This window comes from Delphinus delphis, chromosome 3, assembly GCF_949987515.2.
Source record: "Delphinus delphis chromosome 3, mDelDel1.2, whole genome shotgun sequence".
NCBI lineage: Eukaryota > Metazoa > Chordata > Mammalia > Artiodactyla > Delphinidae > Delphinus > Delphinus delphis.
Window position 1 is genome coordinate 140,562,736 of NC_082685.1, and position 16,524 is coordinate 140,579,259.

Below are 16,524 nucleotides of genomic sequence, written 5' to 3' on the forward strand. Positions count from 1 at the left end.
TCGTCTTCATCGAGGTCAAACAATTTCTGAGTTCTATCCCATCCCTCTTCTGCCCTTGACAGAGGTGCCACAACTCTTGAGCAACAGGAGGAAAAGGAAGAGAAGTGAAATCCCTCACACCTCCCCCCCGCCCCCGCAATATCAGCAGTAACTTTACAATGTAGAATTGCCTTTGGTAGCCATATCCTGACTACCAAAGACACCCCTGAAAAAAAAATCTACTTGAAGCACTGTGGTTGATTTCCTGACTTTATGAAGCCAGAAAAAAGAAAAAACAAACTCTGGAACATCTCATCAGACAAGCACATGACAGCACTATGGGCCTCTGTCTAGGGCTCAGAAGCCAAACAGACTTTGCACCTATTTGTTCTCACCCCCGTGGTGTGAAGCAGACAGGAGAGACAAGGTCCTTCTGCAAGTCATCTGACTCCAGCCTGAAGTCAGTAACCCAGAGGAAAAAAATCTTGGGACCATAGGGGCGTCAAAGAAGGGGCCAGGCCTGGGCTTGCTGATAAGGTCTAATGTTGAGTGGAGGGTGGTGGGTATGACTCAGTTGATCATTCAGCCCAGAAGGTACTCCTCCAGCAAACACAGATGTCTGGATCCCCTCTGGAGAGGAATTAGGGTAAAACAAAATCACCCTCTCAGACACGGGGCACTATTATATCCGGAGTCTGATTCCTGAGCTTCTCAACACTGACAGAATATTGGTTTTCCTATAAAATAGCTCCATGTGAAAAGTTCTCTGAGCTAAATCATGGAACTCCTAGGGTAAGTTAAGGCTTGTTTATCTACAGCACTCACTGGTAGCCCAACAGTAACTAGCCCATGGAAAAATGGAATGAACGAACTCCACGGAACACCTAATGGTAGCAGTGATCTTTAACTTTTCTTATTACGGAAATTTTCAAATATAAACCAAAATAGAGAGAATTGTATACAGAACCCCCATATACCCATCACTCTGCTTCAACAATCTTGTTTTGTCTCTTCTCCCTCATTTTGGGGGATGGAGTAGGTTATCATTTTACCCGTAAACACTTTACATCTCTAACTCATAAGGACAATGCATTCACACACCTGCAAAATTAATAATTCCTTAGTATCTTCTAAAATTCCAATTTTTCTGCCTCAGAAATATTTTTTAATGTTTGTTTGCTAGAATCAGAATCCATACAAGACTCACAAAATTGCATAGTTTTTTCCTTGTCTTCGTAAATCTATAGAGGTCTTTCCCACCCACCCCACTCCATTTTGTTAATACCATTGACTTGTTGAAGAAAGCAGGCTTTTTCTGTAGCATGTGCCGCATTCTGGATTTGGCTTACATGCCTGGTGGTGTCATCTAATTTGATTCACTATATGTGTATCTCCCCTAAACTGGTAGATGTATCTAGAGGCTTTCTCAGATTCAGTCTGCTTCAAATATACTTCATAGTTAGCTGGGTACTTCCTACAGTATCTCACAGAAGTGATCTTTGAAAAAGCATCAAATGGCAAGAAATCACTTTGGTCTGTCTATATGCCATATATAGGTTATAGCAGGCGCATATTCCAGACATACTAGAAATTCAGTCCTCACATTAAATAACATATACTCTCTCTTTTTGGTCTTATTTGTTTTAATGGATCTGTATTGGTGCAGTAACTACACACAGCTATTTTCTTGAACCTGAGACAGGAGGAACAGTAGAAGTTAGATGAGTTTAGCAGGTATTCCCCTTACTAAGGAAGCAATGTCACACATGTAGGGATAAACATTTCCAGTTGGAAGAGAAGGTGAGAAGGGAAAGTTAAGTCACGTTTGGAGACTACAGTGATTTGCTAATCGCCACAGTCATGAACCATATTGCTCAAGGGAAACTTAGAAACCATCAGGCTCTTGTCAGTTAGTGAGAGGTGCTATGGAGAAATGTAAATCAGAAGCTATGTAGGAGGTAGAAGGTAGAGGGGCAGTAATTTGAAATCAAATGATTTTATTTGCTTTCCGGGGCTGCTGTAACAAACTACCAAAATCTAGGTGGTTTAAAACAAGAGAATTTGATTCTCTCATAGTTCTGGGGGTTAGAAGTTTGAAATCAAGGAGGCATTGGGGGCCCTGCTCCTTCCGAAGGCTCTAGGGAAGAATCACTTTCATGTTTCTCCCTTGGCTTCTGTTAACAGCCTCAATCTGTGGTTACCTAGGCTGGCGGCAGCATCATTCTAACCTCTGCCACCATCTTCACTTCGCCTTCCTCCCTATGTGTCTTGTGTCTAAACTTCCCTTTTGTTTCTGTTTCTTTCCAGTTTTACTGAGATATGATTGACGTACAGCTCTATAATTTTAAGGTAAACAACAGAATTATTTGACTTATGAAATGATTATCACAATAAGTTGAATGAACGTCCATCATCTCATATAGATATAAGATTAAAGAAATAGAAAAAAAATTTTTTTCCTTGAGATGAGAAGGCTTAGGATTTACCCTCTTAACAGCTTTCATATATAACATGCAGCCATGCTAATTATCTTTATCATGTTGTACATTACATCCCTAGCACTTATAACTGGAAGCTTGTACCTTTTGATTGCTTTCATCCAATTCTCCCTCCCCCACCTTCCACATCTGGTCACCACAAATCTGATCTCTTCTTCTGAGTTCCTTTGCTTGTTTGTTTTTGAAGTATAATTGACCCATAGCACTATGATATCTCCTGTTACCCAACATATACACGCACACACACATAGAAATGTATATTTCCATACATTTCAAAATGGTCACAGTAAGTCTAATTACAATACAGCACCATGCAAAGATATTACATAGTTATTCACACTGTACATTTCATATCCATGACTCATTTATTTTGCTGCCAGAAGTTTGTACTTCTCGGGAATTCCCTCATGGTCCAGTGATTAGGGCTCTATGCTTCCACTGCAGGGGGCACGGGTCGATCCCTGATCCCTGGTTCGGGAACTAAGATCCCACAAGCCATGCAGAGTGGCCAAAATTTTAAAAAGAAGAAGAAGAAGAAGTTGTTTGTACTTCTCAATCTCCCCCACTTATTTCTTTTCTCTCCCAACCCCTGTCCCCTCTGGCAACTACCTGTTTTGTTCTTTGTATCTATAACTCCGTTTTGTTGTTTGTTCATTTTTTGTTTGTTTGTTTTTTAGATTCCATAAATTTCCTTTTCCTTATAAGGACACCAGTTGTTGGATTTAGGGTCCATCCCAATTCAGTATGACCTTATCTTAATTTGATTACATCTGCAAAAACCTTATTTCCAAATAAGGTCACATTCACAAGTTCCAGGCTGGACATGAATTTTTGGAGGACACTATTCAACCCAGTACAATGGTCAAAAGTACTCTCCATGAGAAGGTGACGATTGAGCAACTACCTAAAGTAGTTAGAGAGCTAACTGGTCATGAATCTGAAGAAAGACAGTCCAGGCAGAGAATAACAAGTGTGAAGGTCTGAGATGTGAACAGGGCTGGTGAATGAAGCAAGTGAGGGGAAGGTCAGTGAGAGTGGCAGTTACATAGCACGGGGGTGGAGGGCGGTCAGTACAGCCGTGGAGGCCATTTCTAAAGACTCTGGCTTTGACTTTGATGGAGAAGGAGTTTTGAAAGGTTCTAAACAAATGTGTGATATTATTGGACCTTTCTCGTGAGAATCACTCTCTCCTCTGATGACAATAGACTGTGGGAGGGATAAGAGCATAAGTAGTGAGAGGTTATTTCAATAATCCATGTGCGGAATGATGATAGTTTGGACCACAGTGGAGGCAGTTGGAGGCTATCAGATAATAAGAACTATAAATTAAAAAGTTCCAATCTGTTTCCATCAATACCTATCTACTACATTATCGAGTGTTTTGTCACCTGTTAGTACTCACCCCCAGACAGTGGAGGCAGCACCAAAAGTTTAAGAATTCTTTTTATAAGAAAATCTTCAAATGAGAAGAATGTGAGTTATTTGCCAAGAATTTGTTATCTCACATCCATTATTATATCATTTAATCCTGAAAATAAACCTGTACCACAAGCATTGTTTCCCGTTTTACACATAAGAAGTTTAAGGTTCAGAGAAGTTAAGCAATTCATCCAGTCATATGAACAGTTAACGACAGAGCCAGAGTTTGAATTTATACACACTTAATCTCAATCCCATGTGATTTTCATTGTACTACAGTGTGAATTAGGAAAAGTCGTTATTCTGTTTCCGTATCTAATCATTATGGCCCAGATCTTGTTCCAGAGAAACATTCTTCATTTATAGGTAGTTGATTCATCAATTTAACCGATGGTTATTGACCAGGAATATTGTGAAAATAGACCCTTCAGTAATGAAGGTATTGGGAGAGAAAGAGCCTAGTACATGCCTTATACCAGGGCTGTGCTACAGCCGGCACCCATGCTCACAAGAGCAGATCTTTCCATCTCTACATTCAGTGATGTGACGTCACATCATACCACATCATACCTTGAAACAAATGTGTGATATTATTGGAAATAATAAGCCCTGGTGGGTGTAGTTACCTCGTGGAAATCAGCTAACACACTAAAGCGGAGCTTTCTTTCTCAGAGACCTGGTTTACCAACATACTATTGCCTATAACTCAATCACAACTAAATATAAAGGTGTGGGGTGGGGGGCAGAGATGGGGGAGGGGCGGAGATGGGGGGGGCGGAGATGGGGGAGGGGCAAAGTGTTACCAAATTACTAAGTATAGTTAATGTCTAACAGTAGTTTAAGGACTGCCTCAATATAAAACGAAATAATAGAAAGTGTCCGCTTGACAGATAAACACATTTAAAGTTTATGATTACACGTTTCCTGGTTGGCCTCAGCAAAATGACTATAGGACTTAAGCGCACTCACCTGCAACTGCAGAGTTCTAGACTGGTTTTCCCTAAACACCAACACACCTAGCCTAGCTTTGGCAGGTGGTGTTTCTTCAGCAAGTACACCTTTGGTGAGCTCGGTTCCTCCACGGAAGATCAAAGCCACAGCAATCCTGGCAGAGGCAGGCCAATTGCCTGGCTGGCCTGGAGGAATGCTCTTTCACCAAGGAGAGACTAGGAGAGGAAACAGCCTGAATATTAACCAAAGTAAGTATGCTTTCCTTGCCGTGGGGAAAAATCAGGATACCTTCATCTAGATGGAGTGATGACCTCTGAAAGCCAAGGAGAAATGGTTTGAGGGTTATGGGTTATTTTGAATCATCCCCACGCCTTGTATCTTCCACCAGGATTTCTTTTTTTTGCCACTTTAAAATTATTTCATTTGCCGTAAAACACATATAGCATAAATATGTAATTTAACCATTGTTAAGTATACAATTAAGAAGTGTTCATTACTCTCACAATGCTGGGCAACCATTACCGTTATCTATTTCCAGAGCTTTTTTTTAATCACCCCAAACATAAAATATGTACCCATTAAGCAATAACGCCCCATTCCACATCCTCTCCACCTAGCTCCTGGCAAGCTCCAATCTACTCTCTGTTTCCATGAATTTGCCTATTCTAGATATTTCATATAAGTGAAATAACACAATATCTATCCCCCTGTGTCGGGCTCACTTCAGTTAGCACAATGCTTCCAAGGTTCATCCACATGTATCAGAGTAGCATGTATCACAACTCTGTTCCTTTTTATGGCTGAATAACATTCCATTATATGGATATATCACATTTTGTTTATCCATTTATTTGTTGATGGACACTTGGGTTGTTCATTGCAGTATTATTTACAACAGCCAAGATATAGAAACAACCCAAGTGTTCATCGACAGATAAATTGAATATTATTCAGCCATAAAAAAGCATGAAATCCTGCCATTGTGACACCATGGATGGACCTTAAGGGCATCATGCCAAGTGAAACAAGTCAGACAGAGAAAGCCAAATACTGTATGATCCCACTTATACATTTCATCTATTAAAACCAAACTCACAGAAACAGAGAACAGACCGGCAGTCGCCAGAGGCAGGGGGTGAGGGAAATGGGTGAAGGTGGTCACAAGGTAGAATGTTCCAGTCATAAGATAAATAACCTCTGGGGATATAAATGTACAGCATGGTAGCTACAGTCAACAGCACTGTATTGTATATTTGAAAGTCGCTAAGAGGGTACATCTTAAAAGTTCTCATCACAAGAAAAAATTTTTGTTAACTACGTGAGTGATTGATATTAACTAAACTTGTGCCAATCACTTCACAGTGTATGCATATATCAAATATTGTTTTGTACCTTGGACTAATACAATGTTATATGTCAATTATAGCTCAATAAACTAGAAAAAATATAATATGAAAAAGAAGTAAAAGAAAAAAAAGGCAGATTCCTGGGCCTCTCCAAAGACCCGCTGAATCAGAACCTCTGAGGTAGGACCTGGGAGTGTGCATTTATTCCACCTTCCTGGAGACTCTGAAATGGGCCAACATTGGAGAATCCATGCCCTACGCTGTACTGCCTACCCCTGCACTGGACCAGGGGAAGGGAGTGGGGAGGCCACTCTAGCAGAGGCTATTCTGCTGAGACCTATTGATGTGGAAGACTGTGGAGCTTTCAGGGATTGCAGGAACAATGGGCGTGCCTGAGGATCCACTATCCCAGACGTGCTGGAGGCCTGTTGACCCCCACGTTCTTTTCATACTCACATCTCTAACTTCCTTCACCAGGTCCAAGACAAGACAAATCCCTGGTGTTCTTCAGGGGCACTTGCTTTCACAGAACCCAGAAGGCAGCATCAGCACTGACCCACTGGACACTCTTAGGCTGCCGACCCTGATCTAAAGGCTGAGCGTCCCTGAAGGCCTTCGGTACCACGCCCCCTACTCCCATTGTAGCCCGCTCTGAACTTGGGGCTAATGGCTGCTAATGTGGCAGCCATCCTTAGCAGGGAGGGGACCAAAGGAGTTAGAAACATCCTTTTGGGGATGTCATGACACTTTACTGGTGTCATCTCATTTTGTCCTTCAACAGCAGGTGAGAGAGTGTTGATTATCCCCATTTTACAGATGAGGGAGATGAGGCCTGAGACAGGGAATGGGGAGGCAGAATTCCCTGATTGGTCCTGAGATAGGGGAGAACTGGTGGCTGTCACGTAAGTGGTCACTGTGTGGATATAGAGCGGGGCCCAGATCCCCACCAGTATTTCTTTTAAAAAACAGCAGCTTATATCCTGAACCAAACAGCAGCTTATATCCTGAACCAACACCACACACACACACACACACACACACACACACGCACACACGCACACACACACGCACACCTGCTACCACCTCTACTCCTTCCCAATCTCTCTTAAAACCTTTCTCAAAGAAACACTCCTTTGCAGGGCCTCATCACTGCTGTCCTCAGCTGGAGTGTATAACTTCCCATTTTCTCTTCTCCTTCTCATGACCACTGTCCAAAAGGGCCAGACCCAAGGCTTCTCCTTGTGCTCAACATCTAGACACCAGAGATGGCCTGGAACGATGCTGAAGTCATGATCAGAGACAGACAAATGAATCCGAATGAGGTCATAGATCCAGGGAGGGGAGAAGAGCAAGGAGAGATGAGGTGTGAAGCCCGAGTGTGTGGGGGGCAGCGGAGGGGCAGAGCAGCCGCAGGAACCAGCAAGCGGAAGTGACTGGCGTGCCTTCCAGAGTTGTGCTGGAGAGTCCGTGTCACTTACAGCCTTCTCATTTCTCCATAACTTCTAACAGGAGTCAGGATCGCATAGGGGTTAATTCACAGACCTTGGAACCACACTTCCTGGCTTTCAAACCTGGCTTTGGCTTTTTTTTAGCCTGTTATGTTCATCAGTTTCCTCAGTTTCTTAATCTGTGACATGGAGAAAATAATACAGGTTTTACCTCACAGGATTGTTATAAGGATTAAGTAAGGTAATATCTATAATGTGCTTAGAAGAGAGTCTATATAAAAAAGCCATAAAGGGGCTTCCCTGGTGGCGCAGTGGTTGAGGGTCCGCCTGCCGATGCAGGGGGTTCGTGCCCTGGTCCGAGAGGATCCCATGTGCCGCGGAGCGGCTGGGCCCGTGGGCCGTGGCCGCTGGCCCTGCGCGTCCGGAGCCTGTGCTCCGCAGCGGGAGGGGCCGCAGCAGTGAGAGGCCCGCGTACCGCAAAAAAAAGCCATAAAAGTAAAACAGTACATATCCATGCACCCTGCGGCAAGTCTTAGAAAAAAAATTATCAGCATGATTGGACCTCTCTTTTATTTATCTCTCTTCCTTCTCTCAAAGGAAAGCACCATCTTGAAATTGTGACTTATCATCCCCAGGCACCTTTGTATTCATTTATATGAGTATCGTGTCTCTAATGCACAGTTTTATTTTTTGCATTTTAAACCGTCTATGAAGTATTTACGTGTTCATCTATACCTTGCTCTGCTTACACAGTTCATCTGTGTTGATGCAAGCAGATCTGGGTCATACATCCATGTCATTGCTATTATTGTTAGGGTATTCCCAAAGGATGCCTGCACCACAATTTGTTTATCTGCTGTCCAAATGATGGACACTTAAGTTGCTTCTACTTTTTGCTATTCTAAGCATTCTTAGACATATTTCTTCGCAAATGAGTTAGAGTTCTTCTAAGCTTATTTAGAAGAGAAATTTCTGAGGTTTAGGGTAAGCTTATTTTCAAAATTACTTGATATTTTAGAAATTATTCTTTTAAGATATTCAGACAAAAAGCACGTTTTCATCAGCACTCTACTTGTGCTAACTACGACTACAAGTCTTTTCGACAAATTGACTTGTTTAATCCTCATAACAACACTATGAAGGAAGTTCTATTATTTCCCTCGCTTTACTGAAGAGAAGTTCAGCAATTCTCAGATCTCACATTTGGTAAGCTGTGGAGCTGGGATTCACACCTAGATACACTGGTTCCAGAGTTATGCTAAATGAAAATAGGATATAACAAAAAGCCAAGAAATTCTGACCAAAAAGTATCACAAGGCAGATAAAAAGGTTTCATTGAAGGAGATGAGACTTCATATAATCCAACTGAACTCATCTTAACTAATTACATTTACATAGACCTTCTTTCCAAGTAAGGCCCATTCTGAAGTTCCAGGGTAGACATGAATCTTGGGGGGAACACTATTTAACCCAGCAAAGGATCCCCTTCTATCTTCTGTGGCCAAAGAGAAGAGTCTAATCTACTTTCTACAGGGCAGGCCTTCGGATACTCGGAAAGAGCTCTACTACCCATAGATCTCCACTCCCAGCCCCTGGCAAAAAGCGCCCGATTCAGTCAGGCCATGCTGGCAGCCATCCAGTAGTTCTCAGTCCCCAAGAAAATTCCCTTACTGTCCAAGTGGCCCTGCTCTGGACACTCTTCCATTTGCCAGTGTCTTTTGCATGAAGGGGTATCTACAGCAGATATTGGACAGACCGATACAGGAAACAGTAAACCCTAAGTGGTTGGGTCATGACTACGTAAGCCATACATTCTAGGTCATTCAGGAAAGTTGAGTAATAGTTCTAGCTCTGTCTCTAACTTTGTAAACAAAAGTACATCAAGGTTTCTGTGCTTATATTTCTTAACCTTTAGAAAAAGGAATGCTTGCCCTAACCTGTTTGACAATGATGTTGTGAGGACACAAATCAGATTGGTACAAAACACTCAGATAAAAATCGTCAGATAAAAATGAATAGGAGGAATGTGACTAGACAACCAAAATGCAATGGAATTTAATCTTCTTTTACGCCATGGGGTCCTTTGATTATCCAGTGAAATCTGTGGTGCACCTCTTCAGAAAATGCACATGAGCGTGGGCACACACATATACCTGAGCTTCAAAGTAATTGGGGAGGGAATTCCCTGGTAGTCCAGTGGTTAGGACTTCATGCTTCCACTGCAGGGGGCCCAGGTTCCATCCCTGGTCAGGCAACTAAGATCCCACAAGCCATGCCGCCAAAAAAATAATAATAATTAGGGAGTTAAATTACCCTGGAGTCCAGACATGGTTTCCCTTCATTCTTTAATTAAGAAGTGATTTTGAGCCTGAGGATTAAATGAGTGCAGCAAATAGTATTCCCCCTTGATTCCAGTTTAGAACTGAGATTATTAAGCCAACCCAGGAACCCCAGCACAGCAGGTGGCCATAGTTGGAGCAGAGTGGGATCTGTTTTGGATCGAATTGAGTGTCTAGATTTTGAGACCTCTTTCTCAGTAGTAGCAACAGATCTCCGAAGTAAAAGAGGTTGGTGCTCATTTTCTGATTTTTCTGCCTTTCCCCTGCTTTTAATATCCCCATTTCAGCAGAAATTCACTCATCTCTCTTTGACAGGATGAAACTGATCCATTAAAGTAATCCTCACTAATATGTTAGAAAATCAGGGTCTGGGATTAGCCCAAGGGATCAGCCTTAGGAAAGTTCACTGCAGCCAGAGGAGCATCATTATCTAAACACATGATTTACTAGTGATAGAATTTCTGATGTTGGTGGTGGAAATCATTTGGGACAAAGCACCTTTCTTGTCCCCCTCCCCCGCAATAATGTATTTTTTGAATAATTTTTGCATAATTTATGGTATTTATATAATGTCAAACTTTCCAAAGTCCTCTCAGGTATATAACTTCTTTTTCTTCCCACCAGAAGCCAAATGGGAGGGGAAGACAGGGCATGCCCATTTTATAGATAAGAAAATTGAGTCCTTGAGAAGTTAGGAAACTTGCAGAAATCTTGTAGTTTGGTAAGAGATGGAGCCTGAATTTTAACCCAGATCTGATCTTAAATCTCACTTTCCTTTGCTGTATCAGAAAAACAATTATGTACATAATATACAGCTTCAATTTTCGAAATTGGCCCTTTGAAGCCAAGATGTAAAATGACGTCAGGGATAGCAGAGGGCCATTCCAGGAGTTGGAGGTCCTATAATCTTCTCTTTCTAGGTAACCTTATGCTGGATACAGAGTGGAGTTGACAATCACCTCCACCTGCTCAAAAATAGGAAAAAAATCGGTCCCTGCTCTTACTGATGTCTGAGATCCTTTTAACACTGGGCAGTGTCTTTCATACCAAGTAAGGGTCATGGTTGGAAATGCAAATATCTCAGTACAGGTCCATGCAAATGACTGGTATCAGATCCTTCTCTGAAAACAAGTCTTGACAGGGGAGGGGGCAGGGAGAGAAGTCACCACCAGAGCCAGGACACTGAAGCTGCAGAGAATCAGGGGAGAGAGAAGGGGCAGTATCTAAAGACCAGTGGCACCTGCTTCCTCTCAACCTTGCTGTTTTCCCTCTCCACACAGTTCTCAGGGCTCAGAGAGGAACAAAATGAGTGTCTTCTTGACCACAGGAGAAACTCAGTGTTTCTCAAAGAGGGTCCCCAAAAACACAGCATCCGAATCACCCGGAAGGTCTGGTTAAACCTGCAGATTCCCATGCACTGCATGCCTCTCCTCCCACACCAACCCCCCCACCACACACACACACACACACACACACACACACACACACACACACACACACCTTTCCAGGCTCTGGGGCTGGACCCAGGAATTTTCCCGGAAGCAAGTTCCCAGGAGGCCTGAGGTGAACAGTAAAGTTTGAGAACTGTGCTCTAGAGGCCAAATTAGATCAGGAGGGCACTGATGAACACTCACTTCTGAAAGACCTTGAGGAAAACTCCTCAGGGAAAAGCCATTTTATAGCTTTTACAACTCTTCTCTCTCCTTATCTTAAAATCACTTGGTGTATTTTTTTTTAATTATACAAACCTATGGATATATCATTTCACTTAAATGCACAAATGAGATCTATAACTATATCTGCATACAGGCTCTTTTAATTTCTTTTCCCTTTTTGCAGGGCTCTCACCCTTCTCCTCCCCCTGTCTACCCTCATCTCCATTGGGTCCCCAGTAACCTGTATTGTCACTAGTCTCTAGTGTCCCTGATAACCATGCATACACACACTCACACACACACACACACACACACACACTCAAACCTACATAGCTAAGTGTTGCTTTTTGTATTACTAAAATAGAAACATATTTTACATTTTTTTCTATATCTTGTTTTTCTCACTCAACACTACCTAATAGAAATCCTTCCATATTACAAGGTTCAACTCCAATTTTATTCTTTTAAATGATTGCATATGATTTCATAGTGCAGATGAATTGTAATTTATTCAATCATCCCCTTACTGACAGACATAATTTTTTCCCAGGTTCCTGCTGTTGTGGACAATGCAGCAAGTAACATCTTTGTATTTTTTAATGTATATTTTATTTCTAGGGGATAGATTCTTGTTCATAGGATAGAGAACTGTATAAGCATTTGCTACAATGATAATTAATATTAGCATTTTGTAGTATTACATGTATTTTTATTTTTAATAACTCTTTCCAACATACCTTCCAAATAAGACAATATTTTAACGAGTAATTCATTATAAGGACTCTTTTTCCCCTTTACAACTTCTTATTATAAAAATTTTTATTATAGCAAAATGTAACTAGTTATGTAAACCTATCACATTGAATTTTTCCTTCACTTTACAACATTCCAGCTTTTCAGGTAACATCTGAGTTTCACTAATGTTTCACATCAGAAGCAAATAATAAATATTGAGTTCTGAGGTGCGATACAGGTGTAACCAAGAAACCAAACAAAAGCAACCAACAAAAGAAAAAACAAAAACAAACAAACCAATAAAACAGGCTGCCTTTAGTAGACCACGCTCCAAATATCTTAGATTTTAGATAGATAGATAGATGAAAGGGAAAACCCTCCAATGTTTGCCCTGCCTTGCCAACAGCCAAATCTGATAGGGCCAGTTTTTCTGCATCTATGAATGTGCAGAATGAGTGAAGGTCAAAGAACATTTTCTGGGAACAATAGCTATTCTCTTCTTTTTTTTTTTTTTTTTTTTTTTAACAACACCGAGGAGGGAAAAAAAAAAAAGATGTGACCTTGCTAGATCCACAGACTTCAAGCAGTCCCTGTTTGATTAGAACATCTGGACGCATCCAGCAAGGAATCAAGGTGCACAGTCTACCTATGGCCAAGTCTAAAGAAACATTTACAATTCATGGGAAATGGCAGGATTCAAAATGGGATGTTTAAGGGAAACAAGAACAGTAGGGAAGGAGATAGGAGAAAACCTGGAGAAGGGAGAGAGAAAGCCTTTCGTCTGTGAGCTATAGGGGGAAAAAAACAGCTTAATTATGGAAGAAAAGACACACACATAGGATAGCTCGCACAGGCAGAGTTGCTGTGGAAGCACATTCCAGGAAAATCTTAAGAGATTACTTTAATAATAAACCATGCATTCTTCAGCAAACCATCACGGGATTAACTACCCCTTTCCTAGGCTGGGAACAGTCGTCAGTTTTTTTGGGGGGGTTTCTTCCTTTTCCCTCACAAGCAGGTTTTGTGCAAAGAAAGAGTCATGCAAGGACCACAGTTTTTCAAACATTGCACTCAATTTTCCTCACCTTAATTGTCTAAACATTAATTTCAGAAGTGATAAGAAAAGACCGTGGTTTAGGCAGGGTTAATGTCTGGGTGGGTTTGGGTGTGATTCTCCAGGAGCAAGGATGTTCATTTTAGATTTACTGAAAAGCCAACAACTTCCATGGGACAGGAGACTATGCTCTACCAGGGATAAAAAGGGTTACATTTATTTTCATTCTTCTCTCTTTCTTTCTTTCTTTCTTTCTTCCTTTCTTTCTTTCTTTCTTTCTTCCTTTCTTCCTTTCTTCCTTCCTTCCTTCTTTCTTTCTTTCTTTCTTTCTTTCTTTCTTTCTTTCTTTCTTTCTTTCTTTCTTTCTTTCTTTCTTTCTTTCTTTCTTAATGTGAGCAGGATACTGAATTACTGCCAGAGTAATATCAGAGCCCTAGAGATATAAAAACACACTTCAAGTCAAATCAGAGTTCTCCACTGTTGACTCTTAAGATATCTGTGTGAAATGACAGAGCTGTCCACTTCCAGCTGTGTGTGTGAGCCCACTGCTCACAAATGCACTATTTTCATCCAAAACCTTCTCTTGAAACTACAGGTTATGGCAGATGAAATCATTTTCTTCCTCTGGCTTCTTAGACATATCCCTTCCATTTGGTGGGGTAGAGCAAACATAAGTCAACATTTCTTGATAAGAGTCTTTCGATTAAAAAAAAAAAGATGTGGGTGGTCATTTCTGAGAAAGTGTTACATAGTGAGGTTAAAAGAGAGACCCATTTTTTTTTCTTCAAATTGTCAAAGCCTCTGTTTGCCTGAAATCTGCTGTCATTTTTCCAGCTACTTAGCTTTTGGAAGGGAAACCAGCCCTCTGTACTTCTGGATCTTAAAAATAAAGCACTATGTCCTAAAATGTACCAAAATTAAAGTTCTTTGCACAGAAACTAACACACCACTGTAAAGCAATTATACTCCAATAAAGATGTTAAAAAAATAATAAAACAAAACACAGAATGTGGTATAAAATAAATAAATAAATAAATTTCTCTGCACAAATGTTATAAATACAGTCCCAAGACTAAATTTTATATACCTCTTGTCATTCACACAAAGTCATTTTTTTTTAAATAATAGCAAATTACCTCAGAGGAATATTGAAAACTGTCAGCACCACCCTCCTCACCTCTACCTCCCCAGGTATGAGGGGATGAGACAGGTGGCAGAAAGAGTAAAGGTCAAAAGAGGTAGTATTCTCATCGTTGACAGGTTTTGCTGCCCTGCACGCCTGGCTCCAGGGCTGTCCCAAGCCTGACCTACTTGAGAGCAGGGACTGTCACTCACACTGAGCTGTCCCAAATTACGTGGTTTTGCAGTCGGATCTAGGCTGGGACCACAAAATACATATCTGGTGTCCCATGAGCCTGATTTGAACCCCCAATTTCCAGAGGTAAAATGCAAATCCACTGTGTGTTACTTACTCAATAAAATCAATAACCCCTTCCCATCCAAGTCACAATTTAGTTGTTTTCACATTTAGTACACACTGTCTAAGACTTAAAGAAAAAAAAAAAAAAGAAGGAAACATAGACATACTTTCACAAGAATAATTTCATAACTCTTAGAAATCAACAAAGCTTCTGGGGATGTTTTACAAGTGTTCATGATTTTAAAATACGGAGAAGATGAATCCCCAGGTTGTTAAGGTCCACTAAGATACGCCATGGAGTGCCTTCTACTGCTGAGTACTGTATGTCACTATTTTCAAACATTTTATTTCTCATATTTCAGATTTTTCTTAGAAGTATAGGAAACACTATAGAAATCACTGCAGATAAAGTCATGTTATGTGTCTACCCAGGGATGCCCATACTGTGGGAGAAGCCAGTATATAATCTCTCTGTTTATATCAAGTATATAGCTTAATTAGTTAGGTTATATAGGCGTGCATGTTTTTGTTTATATCCATTTCATAGAGAGTATTGTCTTTATATCTGTATATACAGGATTATATTTCATGCATAAATACAGTATGTTTTACATATACACACAGATTACCCACCAATTTAAATTGGTGCACTTAAGTGCACCCACATCTGCCGTGAAAGAGACACGAATTCCTTTAAAGGGGGCAATCACACGTGCAACTGTAGCGACAGCAGATCTGAGCTAGCATCCACTGCTTCTTGCCAGGAAAGTCAGGAGTAGAGGCAGCCCTTTGTTCAAAGGGCCCTACCGGGTTAGGATGACTTGGGACGCCACATCACTGGAAGCGGCAACGCAGAGAAGGAATTTGTGAGATGAAGGTCGCTGGGTCCCACCCCTTTCCTGCGGAGTTTCCCTTTCCTGTCCTTAAGCGCACCCTCCCCTGTCCCTTGTCCCCAGCCCCGCGAGTCTGGGCTCCGGACGGCGCCCTGACTCCTTCCTCCTCCCCTTCGCTGGGCTCCGGGCGATCGCCCCGCGCTGGTGGGGCTCCCAGTCCACGGGAGCCGGCTCCTCTGCGCGGCCCCAGCTCGAGTTAATAAACAGTTAAGTTTGGAAGACTCAGCAGACACGTTGAGGGGGAGTTACCCAGCCCAGGCAGCAAAAACATCCCGGCGCATTCCTGGGGAGTCCTCAGCTGCCAGCATCTGATTAGAACCATATCTCGCCGGGAGTGGCCCGCGGCTCCGAGGCTCCCGGGCCGGCGGCTATTTAAGCGCGGCCGCCGTGTCGGCTGCGCGGTAGCCAGGAGGCTCAGGCACCACCGGGAAGTCATGCTCGCATCGCGGAGGCGCTAGCTAGCCTGTGAGTAGCTTTCCGATCCTTCCTCCCTTTGGCTCCATTTTTGGCGACCTCTTTCCCTCCTTTGCTTCCCTCCCGCTCCGCGTTGGGATGCAGACCTGGGACTGCTGGGGCATCTTAGAAAGGAGACGGTGTGCTTGGGCAAAAGGCGGTTTTGTGGCCTGACATCCGAGGAATGCTCCCACGAAATGCGTTTATCTTTGGGGTCGGAATCCAGATGTCCAACTAGTGACATTTAACAAGCGCCTCGTGTGTGTGTGTGTGTGTGTGTGTGTGTGTGTGTGTGTGTGTGCTTGTTTAAAAGCTCTGTGGGCAGCCCGGATCG

At 42.0% G+C, this 16,524-nt stretch overlaps 1 protein-coding gene across 5 annotated transcripts in view; it reads left to right on the plus strand.

The window, feature by feature from the left end:
* Positions 1 to 15,814: 15,814 nt before the first annotated feature.
* The window catches only part of DAB2 (DAB adaptor protein 2), a 52,849-nt gene continuing 52,139 nt past the window's right edge, over positions 15,815 to 16,524 (plus strand). For 4 of the 5 annotated variants that reach the window (XR_009519017.1, XM_060009553.1, XM_060009554.1 and 1 more), the window contains exon 1: positions 15,815 to 16,202. The gene's annotated coding sequence lies outside the window, so the exon portion shown is untranslated. The remainder of the gene's footprint in view (positions 16,203 to 16,524) is intronic. The other variant, XM_060009556.1, reaches the window with a different exon arrangement.